The sequence below is a fragment of the Polyergus mexicanus genome, unplaced genomic scaffold (genome assembly GCF_030449975.1).
Source record: "Polyergus mexicanus isolate NDT 795.1 unplaced genomic scaffold, iyPolMexi1.0 SCAF_23, whole genome shotgun sequence".
Lineage (NCBI taxonomy): Eukaryota > Metazoa > Arthropoda > Insecta > Hymenoptera > Formicidae > Polyergus > Polyergus mexicanus.
In genome coordinates this window covers 359,959-372,043 of record NW_027223343.1, presented here as the reverse complement: position 1 = coordinate 372,043, position 12,085 = coordinate 359,959, and the positions used below count along the sequence as shown (strand labels likewise).

General features: G+C 39.9%; 1 protein-coding gene across 5 annotated transcripts in view; it reads right to left on the bottom strand.

The window, feature by feature from the left end:
* Liprin-gamma overlaps positions 1 to 12,085 on the bottom strand; it is a 128,243-nt gene that overhangs the window by 80,954 nt on the left and 35,204 nt on the right. The gene's annotated exons all lie outside the window — the stretch shown is intronic.

Genomic DNA, 12,085 nt, shown 5'->3' with positions numbered 1-12,085 from the left:
GTCTTTCGAGAGGATTCGAGCTTTCCCAATAAGCTCGCGAAAATTCCGCTCGCGTGAGGAAAAGGGGAGAACGTTCGGGAAAGGAGACGGAGCATCGATGGAGAGGCAGGAAAATCGGAAAAAGGCGATGCGACTAGCGTTGAATAATGCAGCGCGCGTACGTCGTCCTTTCGGACTTTGGCGTGTCTTCGGACTTTCGACGCTCTGAATCGGTCCTCGTAAATTCTTTACCCTCCGCCTATTTCGTACCCCATTCTTCCCGGAAGACGAGAGCGGAAGACGGGTCGCGGAGTTAATGAAATTTTTCATGAACCGCTCCTCCTCGTCTCGCTCCTTTCCGTGACCCAAATAGCCATTTGTCTCTCGTAAAATCTTCTAATTAAAGACTACGATTGTTTTGAAATTGTATCAAAGGAAAATATAATCCTTTGATGAGCTATAATTTTTAATTTTTCTTCGTTGTCGAAACATGATATATAAATCGATTTATGAACGTAATTTCTATAATATTAAAAGTATATCAATATTTTCAATGTATCGTAACTAAAATCATTCTTTCAAATAAGAAAATAAATATCTTAATTCTAAATTAATAAAATTTTCTTATCTCTTCTTCACAAAATAATACACATAAATTATGTAAAAATTATTTAGAAACAAAATATTCAAAAGAAAAAAAGCATCTAAGTTATGAAATAAACGAAAATGTTGGTATTGCAAATATCAGCAATTTAAATCCTTGAATTTAAATAATTTATTGAAGATCGATCATATAAGTATCTCGATATGTCTTCCTGTATTAAATAAACGAATGCAATCACCTGGAGACCGTTTCCCATTTCCGGATCTTCCAATTTCCTTCACGTTCGTCGGCGATGAACGTAAATGCTAACCTGGCAAAGAACAAGGGTCACCATGGCAGTTAACCGATTTCGCGATTGGAATTACTGGCGTTTTTCCGGGACTTTTTTTTCAAGGCGTGACTGGAACATCAAGGCAGTCATTCGCTGTCGTTCTCTCATCCCGTTTGTGTTCCTATTCTCATCTGGATAGTAGAGCTTACGAGGCGTATTTAACAGCGCGATAAATATCGATACACTCTAGCAACGTTAAGCCGCGACGCGCGACGTATCTACGGGGCTTTTAAGTACCCTGATATTTATGTAGCTACAAATTATCTGATAGATCCCCACGCTCTTCCCATTCATAAATCGAGACACGATGGTATTCAGCCCTCAAGCAGTTAATTCAAGGGGTACGATCGTTCGATCGTCTTCAACAGCGATATCGATTATAGTCGGCGTGAAAATTTCAACCGCGGAGATATAATCAGACATAAAATGTCGTGTAGTGTGTCAAGAGTAAAGAAATTGGATTTTTGTAAAATAAAAAGGAATAAAATCTAAAAATAAATTAATAAATGTTATACACGTATTGAAACTAAATACTGACTTCGTCGTAAAATCGTCGTAAAACAATAGTTTTGCTGCGTGAGTATCGAGATAAGCAGGCACATAAATATACATAAATGTACGATGAACAAAAGTCACTGTATATTGAAAGATAATTAAAAATTTAGTAAATTAAATCTTGAGTAAATAAATAAATAATAATTAAAGGTTAAATAAAAAAATAATCAAATAAATTAAAATTAATTATGGAGTAAAGATTAACTCGTGCGTATTTTCTTGCAGTTTGCAACAACTACTGCTCTTTCTCAGAGAAAAAGATGTCGATAAAAAGAAATTAAGTATCCTTCTCGCTAACCGACCAGGTATTTCGAAACCACTGTGCAACATTCGGTCGTTTCCGCTTTAAAAAACTCAGCGATTTCCAGATGGGATCGTTAGGATACGTCGACGCGAAGCGGGCAGCCTGGACCCTTCACTAGCAGATGCCGTAAGAAGGTTTTCGAGATGCAGCTGTCGCCTCGCGAGAACACACTCGGAGCCGGGAGGACCGGGACTCACACGGGCGGCTCCTTCGTATATATATATGCATGCACGCGGTAAGCTCATTGCCTATGTATGTGTGCGAGCATAGAACACATATTGCGAGACGACTAGAGCCTCGACACCTATGAATACATCGGCCTGTTTAACGGAGTCCGATGCCGCTCTATCTACTAACCATGTGACACCTCTTAAGCAAATGGCCAGACGATAAAGTGCATCCAAATGCATAAATGCATCTAACAGCAGCGAATATTCTGCGGTTTCCAGTTTCCGTGAATTTAACTCGATGCCTCATCATCGAATTATTCAATTTGATACGCGCAAAGAAAGATATAGATAGATTTTTGTCGGATTTATTAATAGAAAGAGAAGAGAATCAAGAGAAATAATATCTCTGCAATAAATTATTATTATTATAGAAATCAAAGAAAAAAGAGAGAGAGAGAGAGAGAGAGAGAGAGAGAATAATTATAGTTCAATATTAATTTTGATGTATGAAAAAAGAAGGTAAACCACCGGTAGAAATAAGCGGCCGACAAGAATAATCCCACGTGAGAAAAATAATCGCACGCTATCATGTGTCGCAAATGAGTTTTATCGGAAAAGCTCGGTGTCATACGGTGTCGCTAGAAATATTTACATTGTTTATATCGAAATGTAAATAAACGTCGGTTTGAGAAAGTACTCGGCAAAAAAATATTAAATCGGTTTACCACCACATATCGCGCATCGTCATTTAGTTTACGCGAATCGCACAAATATTTAACTAACAGAGTAGGAAAAGTTCTGCATCGAGGATCAATAATTTTTTTTTGCCAACAGAGTTTGCTGCTTAACATAAAGTTTTAAATCGATAAAATATCTCACAGCCAATCCATCAATGAATCATCTATTGTAACAACACGTCACATTAATAAATTTTCAATGACATTTCAAAAATCCTATACGAGATATGGTATATATAAGCTATGGTATATACGTACTTCGCACAAATTACCAAACTATTATAAACTATTTTAACTAATAGTTATGTCAATTAACGGCCGAAAATACCCGAAAACTATTACAAACTATTTTATAACCCGATTAATTAAAATTAGATGAAACGACGCGGACGTTTTGCCAAAAGAGAAAATAGAGATTTTCGGGAAAATCAAGTTAAGTTATATGTATAACGTGTAAGGCCGTAAATTCAATAATAACGCTCTGTCCATTAGAACACGGAGCGCTGATATAATACTGATATAATAGCACGAAAAAAGTCCGGCGATAAAAAGAAAAGGGAAACACGCGAGAGACGAAAGATTTCTGCTGTTGAGCTCAAAGTGGCTTCACGTATCGTTAGTTTTCATTCGCGTTCATTCTTTCGTCGAGATTAACGACGTCAATAAATTCGAGTTCGTAGTGGCAAATCGATTAATATCGATACAACGGTTAGAATCCCGTAGAAAATAGAAAAACAAGGGGATGAAAGAAAATTGCAGTAGAGGAAAAACTCGCGCGACGACTATGGGGGAAATAGTTATTTATGAAGTCGAAAAGAGAGGCCTTAAATCCTCCAAGGTCCAGGTGAAGCCCCGATACAAGCACCACCTGCCGCCCACGGGGCATCCCGGTTTTGCTGGGTAAGCCACGTGGGTTCTTCGCGAGAAGGCTCATGAAAAACTATCCCGAACCCTCGTCGCGCGTCCGGATCTTCGAACACCTGCGCGTGCTAGAGATGACTGGTTAATAATGACACGTGCAATATCTGGATTACTGAACGCGAGCCTCTGTGTATAATATTAATATCTCATAATCCCGAAAACCGCAAAGAGCGCAAAATTATTTCGCTTTCTTTTTATATTATAATAATTGTTTATAACTGCACAAAATATTTTTACGTAAAACTCAAAATTCTCATCGTTTCTATGGGCAAATACGTAACTTTATCCATAACGTACGGAGAGCGAAAAAAAGAGAGAAAAGATGATCTTCATTATTATCGCAATTATATGTACGTAGCATATAATATGTAGTACATACTTGTTTCGCGAGCGTACTCTGCATTATAAAGCAACACGAGTGGTGTTCGTAATAAATTAACTAGTTAACATGGAAAATGGAAAACGACTAATTGGTCCATACAGTCAAGTTAAATAACCAGCCTGATAACCGAGCGAGGGTACGATGATTACATTAACTGCGGTTTTCCCGTTAATTTATAACATCGTTCTCGCCGATGCAACGTCACGTCGTAATTCCTGGATAATTGAAATAACTACCCTTATACGAAATCCAGGTACGACATTAACGTTATACGTAACGTGTAAAAAAAAAATCGCCGTCCTGAAAAAGTATCCTTGTAATCCCCTCCGAGGCACCGCGTCATCCTGCGAAAAAGATACGGCAAATCTAAACGTTGTATCGTAGCCGAGATGAAACGACGCAAGAGAACGTTAAGAAGGGAAGAGATAGGCTGGAGAACCGAAACGGCCGACACCCCCGGATATCGTATTTTCTCGGCGATACTCGCCGCTTGGAGAAAAGGCCAGTCCCCTCTGAATCGTCCTGTAGCATCAACAGGGGTGGAAAACGAGGTTAAGGCAGGAGGATGACTAAGTGCACGGAGGGTCGGCCTCCACATTGCGGGAAGAGAAACGAGATCGTGGAGAGGGTAGAAATCGGGGCTCTTTCCCGAAATTTCCCTAAGACTCGTTTAACCTCCTTCCGAGATATTTCCTCCACGTACATACACGATGGTCGACGAAACGAGAACGCGGAGAGAGAACTAAAGACATAGTGTCTTAAATCGAGCAGGAGGGACCCCGACACGAGCGAATAATGTCCCGAAGAATCTCGATAACTATAAATTTGCGGTTTCACGGCGCTAGCTTGCACTTGCGAAAAGCTCAGTAAGAGTTTCCCGTTGCATTTTGGTCGATGATTAATTTTTCAATAGGATTAGGGAAAAAGAGAGAATGGAAATTCGCTCAAATTTCCCAATTTCGATCAACTCGCGAGCTTCAAACCCTCCTCTCGAAACGCGCTCTTTTTTGAGAAAGAAAGAGAGAGAGAGAGAGAGAGAGAACAGGAAGGAGGAAAAAGGAAATTCGTCGGTTCAATTCGTTTTCAATCGCGTCACAATCACTGTCAAATTTCCGCCGGCTCGACGCGGTTTCGTTGCGCGAAAAAAGGGCGCGACGGAGCGCGCGCGCTTTCAAGCCACTCTGTATTAGACAGCGAGGGTGAAACGGAAAAATCGAGGGTTGAGAACAGAGTGACTAACTGCACAAGCATGAGGAGGGTGGCCGTGAGTACAGGCTGCGAACAACGAGTTCCTGCAATACAGGGTGTCCCTACGGAACCTCGCGCTTTTGTCACGCAAGACTCACTTTGAATATTGAGGCGATAGTTCCCGGTTTTATACATATAAGTCAATACATGTTTTTATATATATATAAAAAAAAACTATATCGTAATATAAATACGCGATATATAACTTTTATTTTTGGATATAATTTTTTAAATATATATAATAAGAGAAGAAATATTTTTGTGTAAAAAGTTTAGATAATGGCGTATCAGTCATTAATCGTATTAATTCCAAAAATATATAAAATCATTTCAATTTTTACATCTATAATATATCGTTAGAAAATCCGTTTCTAGTTTTAGCGGACTTTGCGTTAATTTATTACGAAGAGGGAATAATGGAGGAATATACTTTGCAAAAATAGGGCACATGGGTATAAACGAGAATCCCCGTTTATACAGCAGCGCGGCGACTTCGATGACGGCCCAAGTCCGCCCACGATTTTCCTATATGGTGCATTTTCATAATAATACGACACATCTATAACGAACACGTCACTCGGCGTACAATATGTTTCTCGTGCGCCATCCGTAAATGGCGTATACAGCGACGCGGTGAATAAGGGATCCCCCGTACTACGTAACGCTCCGCACGTGACTACCACCAATGTCCCCTTAATTCATGTTTCGTCCTTCCCTCTCGCGCTCAAGGATAGAGGGAGGGAGAAAAAAGAAAAGAAGAAACTCTCGTCAGAGCTTCGACGAAACTTTCTGCTGTATCCTTTTTTCCGCGAGGTTGTGTTTACACTAGGACGACGACTTTAATAGCGAACGGTTTTAATAACGTTGATGGGACGGAAAGAAGAAAGAAAGAAAGAGAGAGAGAGAGAGAGAGAGAGAGAGAGAGCGAACGCAATACCGATACTGTTAGCATGGAGATCCATTAAATTTTATGAACAAACAGTACGTCACTTTGGAAACTCGCTTCGCAGCGAGAGATGAGATGCGCCGTAAGCAACTTGCGTCTTCGACGACGTACGCGACCCGCTTCTCTGATACGTCATCTATAAATTCAACATTCAACTGCAGTTAACGCGTCATCGCATTGCATCGTCTCGTGTCTATCTCGCGTATTTGCAGCTCAAAATAGAATGACAGATACTACGTTTAACTTGACTTGAAAGGACAAAAATTATGCATTCAGAAAAAGTGTCATTTTTCCGATCTATCGCTTTACTTATTCTACTGGAAATTTTATATATATATAATTTTATATATAATTCGAGCTATATAATGTGGATGTAATTAAATAAATGTAAATGTTATAAGCGTGAATATTCGCCGGCGCGATAATACAAGTATGTTCACGTGGAAAGTTTTGACATTTTTATTAACTGTAGAGCGCGATGCTGATTATGAATGCATGAATCTCGCTGTAGAACATTGTATAAATTTTTCGTTTGATTCAGCAATTTTTGATGATTTACAGTTGGTGAAAATGCTTTTGATATCTGTGATATGCGAGCCGGCATCCTCTAATGACTATCTATAAATTTGTTTTATAGACAGACAGACACGTTTATCCTTCTCGTTACTATACGTGTATCGAGCTCTTTGAGCGGAGCAATAGTTTTTGTATGAGTTACTCGGCAAATAAACGACTATAAATATGCAGAATTACGAGATTCAATATTCCGGCGGACAGTTGGCCAATACCAGCGGCTATCCTCGAGATACGAAGCCGTTTCCCGTAAACGAAAGAGATCGAATGATATATGCATGCACACGCACACACACACATCTCTCCCGCAAATATAAACCGCTCGTATTCGATATTATTCGTAGTAATCACTAGGATAAATATTACAATACAATGTCCGGAATCCGTTGTTAATCCTTGAATTCGACTCCGCAAACGTAAACTGTGAGACTGGAATCTCCATATTTCTCGATGAATTATTTGTACACAATTCTCGCGAAATACGTATGTACAATCGTATGATAGAATAATACAGTAACCAAGCTATTATGACTCAGAAACAATTTATTTGGCCGGAATGAATAAGCATCGATGGGAAATCAATAGTCAGTCTCCCGGGGCGACGGATACTTTCGAAACACCCTGTACACGGGTTACCCCACCGCCAGATATTGATTTAGTATTACGAGCGAGAGTCCTCCAGTCTACAACAGAGCTATTCTGTCGGTCTCATTTCTCACGTTCGTCGAAACGCGATTCGGCTGCTTTGTCGAAAGCGAATTCGACAAAGCGTGATTTCAGTGATACGAGCATATGCCTGTATGTATATATGTTTGGATTATATTCTTGGACAGATATTTCTTTTCCCGTTTCTACAATAATTTTCCAATTGATCTGAATCTTCGATTGTGCAATCTTTTAAACGCATCTTTCGATAAAATTATGAGAAGGAAAAGAATTTTTATCCGCATTTCTCACACATATATATTAAATTTTTGTCTCTAATGTGTTAGCTAATATAAATACAATATTCTCGACTTTTAGATTAATCTCTTTTCAAATTCACATAAAGTGCGTCAGATTGACGTTGCGTTAAGTTCTTTAATATCTAATAAAACTTATGTAATTTTCGCAAAAAAAAAAAAAAAAAAAAAAAAAAGGGGAATATAAGACGAAGGCAGAACGAGCAAGAAGAATGTGACATCCTTCTGATCCTTTTCTCGCTGCGAAGATGAGATATTGACAGCGAGATTGAAAATCTCTCGTCCCATATTTTTGAGAAACGACGAAAGGCCGGGAAGAAGAGTACGATTCGGCGAATTGACGGGCGCGGTTGAGTTAAGAGCATAGCTCGCGTTTTCACACGAGGGATTTTGCGAAGATTGAATTGTAGGCGGACGTGAGAGAGCTCGCGAGAGAAAAGATGGCAGCGTATTATCCCGCGCGAGCGAAGACAGGCGCGCAAACAGGACTTGCATCCTAGCGCGGTCCAAATCGATTCGAGAATACAGGAATAAAAGCTAAGATGTAGGTCGACGCGTGTCGGCGCGATTATGAGGAAGATGATTCCACTGTCAGCGGCAGACTTTTCAATTTCCTACAATGTGGCTTTGCGCGACGAGGAGGAAGCGAACTCAGAGGAAAGACAAGCCGCGAGCACGAAGAAGTTCTAGATTAAACCGTCGACACAGATCGGGAAATGACGAAATTGCCGCGGTTATTCCTCCGTCGAGGAGGAATCTCTGGCGCGCCGTGTACTATGTTTTCTTCGCGACATCGAAACACATAGCGGTATCGATAATATTTTACTTCCTCCTTCGAGGATACATTCAGGGATGCGGGAAATCCTCGAATCATTCACGGTGGTTTCCTTTCAGGGGGAGCAATTACCCCGAAGGCGTTTCTGAAATGGAGAGACGCTGGCTTCTCAAGAATGGATCGATATTGAATAATATGGGAGAGTCGCGATAGAGATTTTAATAGAAATTTCTCTGAGAGCTGCGAATATTGAAATTATGCTCTTTTAAATTATCGACGATAATAGAACACGAAGAATAATTGTCAACGTTCTTTTCCTCCCGATAAAATGCTCTCGGTTTTAAATTAATATAATGAATGTGTAATGAATTCTTAATGCAACGAAGACTGAAAGCTCTAGGGAAGTGAAGAAAAAATAAATAAAATAAAATAAAAGCATAAGCTACACTCTTGAAGATGTTGCGCATCCTTGAAGTAAAAAGGCGTTCATAAAAAGTTAATAAAGTAGCTGCTTGATTATTACAAGAAAAACTAATGTAAAAACAACGCTCATAAACTGGCATAAAATATTGCGATATTCTACGACGTGAAAAATACATCACTAAAGCAAGGATATCTCTCGTTGCTGAGAAAAAGAAAAAAAATGGATATTGACTGCATCGCGCTATCTATACGAATATAAACGTGTATTACACGCGTTGTAAAAAGCAACGTTACATGACGTTAAAAATCTAATTTTACGTCTAGAGTATCGGTTATACACGTCTGTAATAAAAACTTATTTTTCTCTCATTTTTTTCCGCGATTAATTGTATCAAAAATTTTTGAGCTCCGGTTCGTTTAATACGATTGATTGTGACGAGAGATATATTTGCGGATCGACGTGTGAGATACAGAAAGAGACGGGTTCGGAGAAAATCTCTTCCAAGAAAGGGCTGAGATATCCGCACGTACGGATTACTCTTACACGAGTTTCCGTGATCCGGGGAAATAAAATCTCGTATAGAGGTGAACTGTTACCCAGAGAACTGCGTCTCTTCGTGTATTGCGCATCCCGGCGAAATAACCGTTGTATTTCCTCCTTTTTCCGCGGAAAAAACACGTCTGTTTTCAATTTAATCCCGAACTCCCGCGGCAACAACGACGCGCTGTTTTGCCGGTCGGAGATCAGCTGGACCGCGCGCGCGCGCGTGACATTTCTCCCAATATAAGGCCACATTGGAGAAAATTGGAAACGCCTCGAGGGTCGACGACTGTTTTCTTACCCCACGTAAGAGAGTCGAGGGAACGCAACGCGGTCGTTCCCCCTTTAACCGCGCAATTTTCACCGCCGATCGCCATTGTCGCCCTTGCCGATTTCGCACGCTCGAACGCCTGGCCGAATCGATTCCACCGGAAGAACGATCGTTCCGCGATATAAGCGCTATCGGACGAGCTTGATCTTACAATCTCGCGCTGCACATGAGAGGTTTCTCCACGAAAATGACCGAGGGTAACGACGGGGAATGATTCTGGCGTCAAGCGCGATATTGCCATCCGATGATACGAGCTTTTAAATAAACGTTGAAAGATTCGAATATTTGTAACGAAAAATATAATAAATCCAAAAATTTCACTGATATGTCTACATTTGTAATATCCATTTAATCGAGGAATATGTGTGCTCAATATTACAGTCATTGACATGCATCGAGTTATTTCCCTGGGGACGATTGCCGCATCGCGATCAAGCCCGTTTGTACGAAAGTATGACAAATCGACAGATATCTCACGCGTGTATTCGCGAAAAACAGACACGGATATAACACGAGGGAGAGGATCTTCGTGCAAGGACGATATCGAGGTCGAGAATAAGCTTTCGCGCTTCCATCTTCATCGCGTCGCCGCGCTTTCCCTCCCTAGAAATGTCAATCTATCTTTTACGAGAAGAAAACATTTAGCTATTCTGGGCGTAGTTCGCGCGAAGTCGACTAAAGTAAACGCAAATAAAATGGATTCTCCTCTCTGGCGAATTAAATTAGCCGTTACGGAAATTTTGGTAAGTCCTGGAAGTTAGTGGCGGTAAAGGAGCATTTGATCATTTCTGAAGAAGGATAAAATTAAATGGTTGACCTGAAATTGCTTATATTCTTCATTCTTATAATTGTAGAGAGAGAGAGAGAGGGGGAAAGATGGATTATGATAATAATAATCAAAATTTTACGTAAAATTTAATCTTTTCTTATGATATATGTCACATGTAGAGATCTGTATAATAATCTGTATAATAATTTTCGCGATGCGACAGGTCGCTATTGTATGATATCGATTATTCCAACTAAATTTTATGAGATTTATAAAAAGCGATAAATGAAGAATAATAAGCATGTACTTTAATTAAACGGATTAATGTAACGAATTTTCAAGCCCACCCAAATGATGAGCTTAATAAAATACGTATACTCCATAAAAAATAGAACTTCTCGTCAATTATGTCTTTTTATCTCGAGACAATCGCAATCGAGATATTTTAATCAATCTCGCCGCTCGAGCGGAGCAATTTCGGATCGATAGTAATTTAAAAGTGTTGTACAAGAAAGTTAATTTTGTCCTGGCAACGGTAACGAATAATACGTGAAACACGTTGCAGCTTTCAGCGAGTAGATATCATCCCCGCAAATTTACGATCTCCGCCGAGGGGGTAGAAAATTCCTTGCGACGAACGAGAGAGGGGAAAATGATATTCGCCGGTATCTCCATCGCCGTCATTCTTGAAGAGGTGGAGAAACAGACGGAATCGGAATATAATCCGCGGATAATCCTAATTGACGGCTTACGATTCCCTTCCCCTCCACCCTGCGCCAAGTTTAAATCGCTAAACGTTCTATGTATTTGAGATACGTCCTCGAAGCGACACTCGGTGATCTTAATTCGCGGATCCGTAACTGACATCGAGAAAACTTTAGCATAGAAGAAAATTTGCATCCGCAAAGAAGAAATTTCTATATTCGTCCCAGATATGCAATCGGCAGCTTGTCCATTCTCAATGTTTGTTTGTTCAATGCCTGATTAATTTGCATGCGGCGATGTAACGCGTCCGTTGACAAGTATCTTTTTATCGCGCAATTTTGGAATAATAAGAAAAATTTCCTAAAGAATCGAGCTTTTTCGATATTAAATTACGATACGATACACATATCCAATTAATTAGGAACGAATTAACGTCTAGTATCCTATTCGCCTTTTACGAGTTGCTTATGGCGTGGTTGTATCTTTTTTAGTACAACATAACAATTCGCATTAACGAAGGCAATCCGAGGGCGACAGGATGTCCGGAGATGATCCTCGTTTGCGAGGACCCGATCTCTCTCTTTCTCTATTTTTTTTTTTTCTTGCAAGGTCAAGAGTCCCGTAATCGACATTGCCGAAGCCAATTTTCTCGATTTAAGCCGGTCTATGTACCCGTCGCAATCTCGTAAATCCACACCGAGACTAGCGAAGAAATTTCGAGGGATTTTCGTCGCGAAACGATTTTATTTAAGATACGTTTGTGCAGAAACCTCGTATTGTGCGAAACTGATAAACATCAATCCTGAATTTGTTGTTCGTGCTGTAAAGA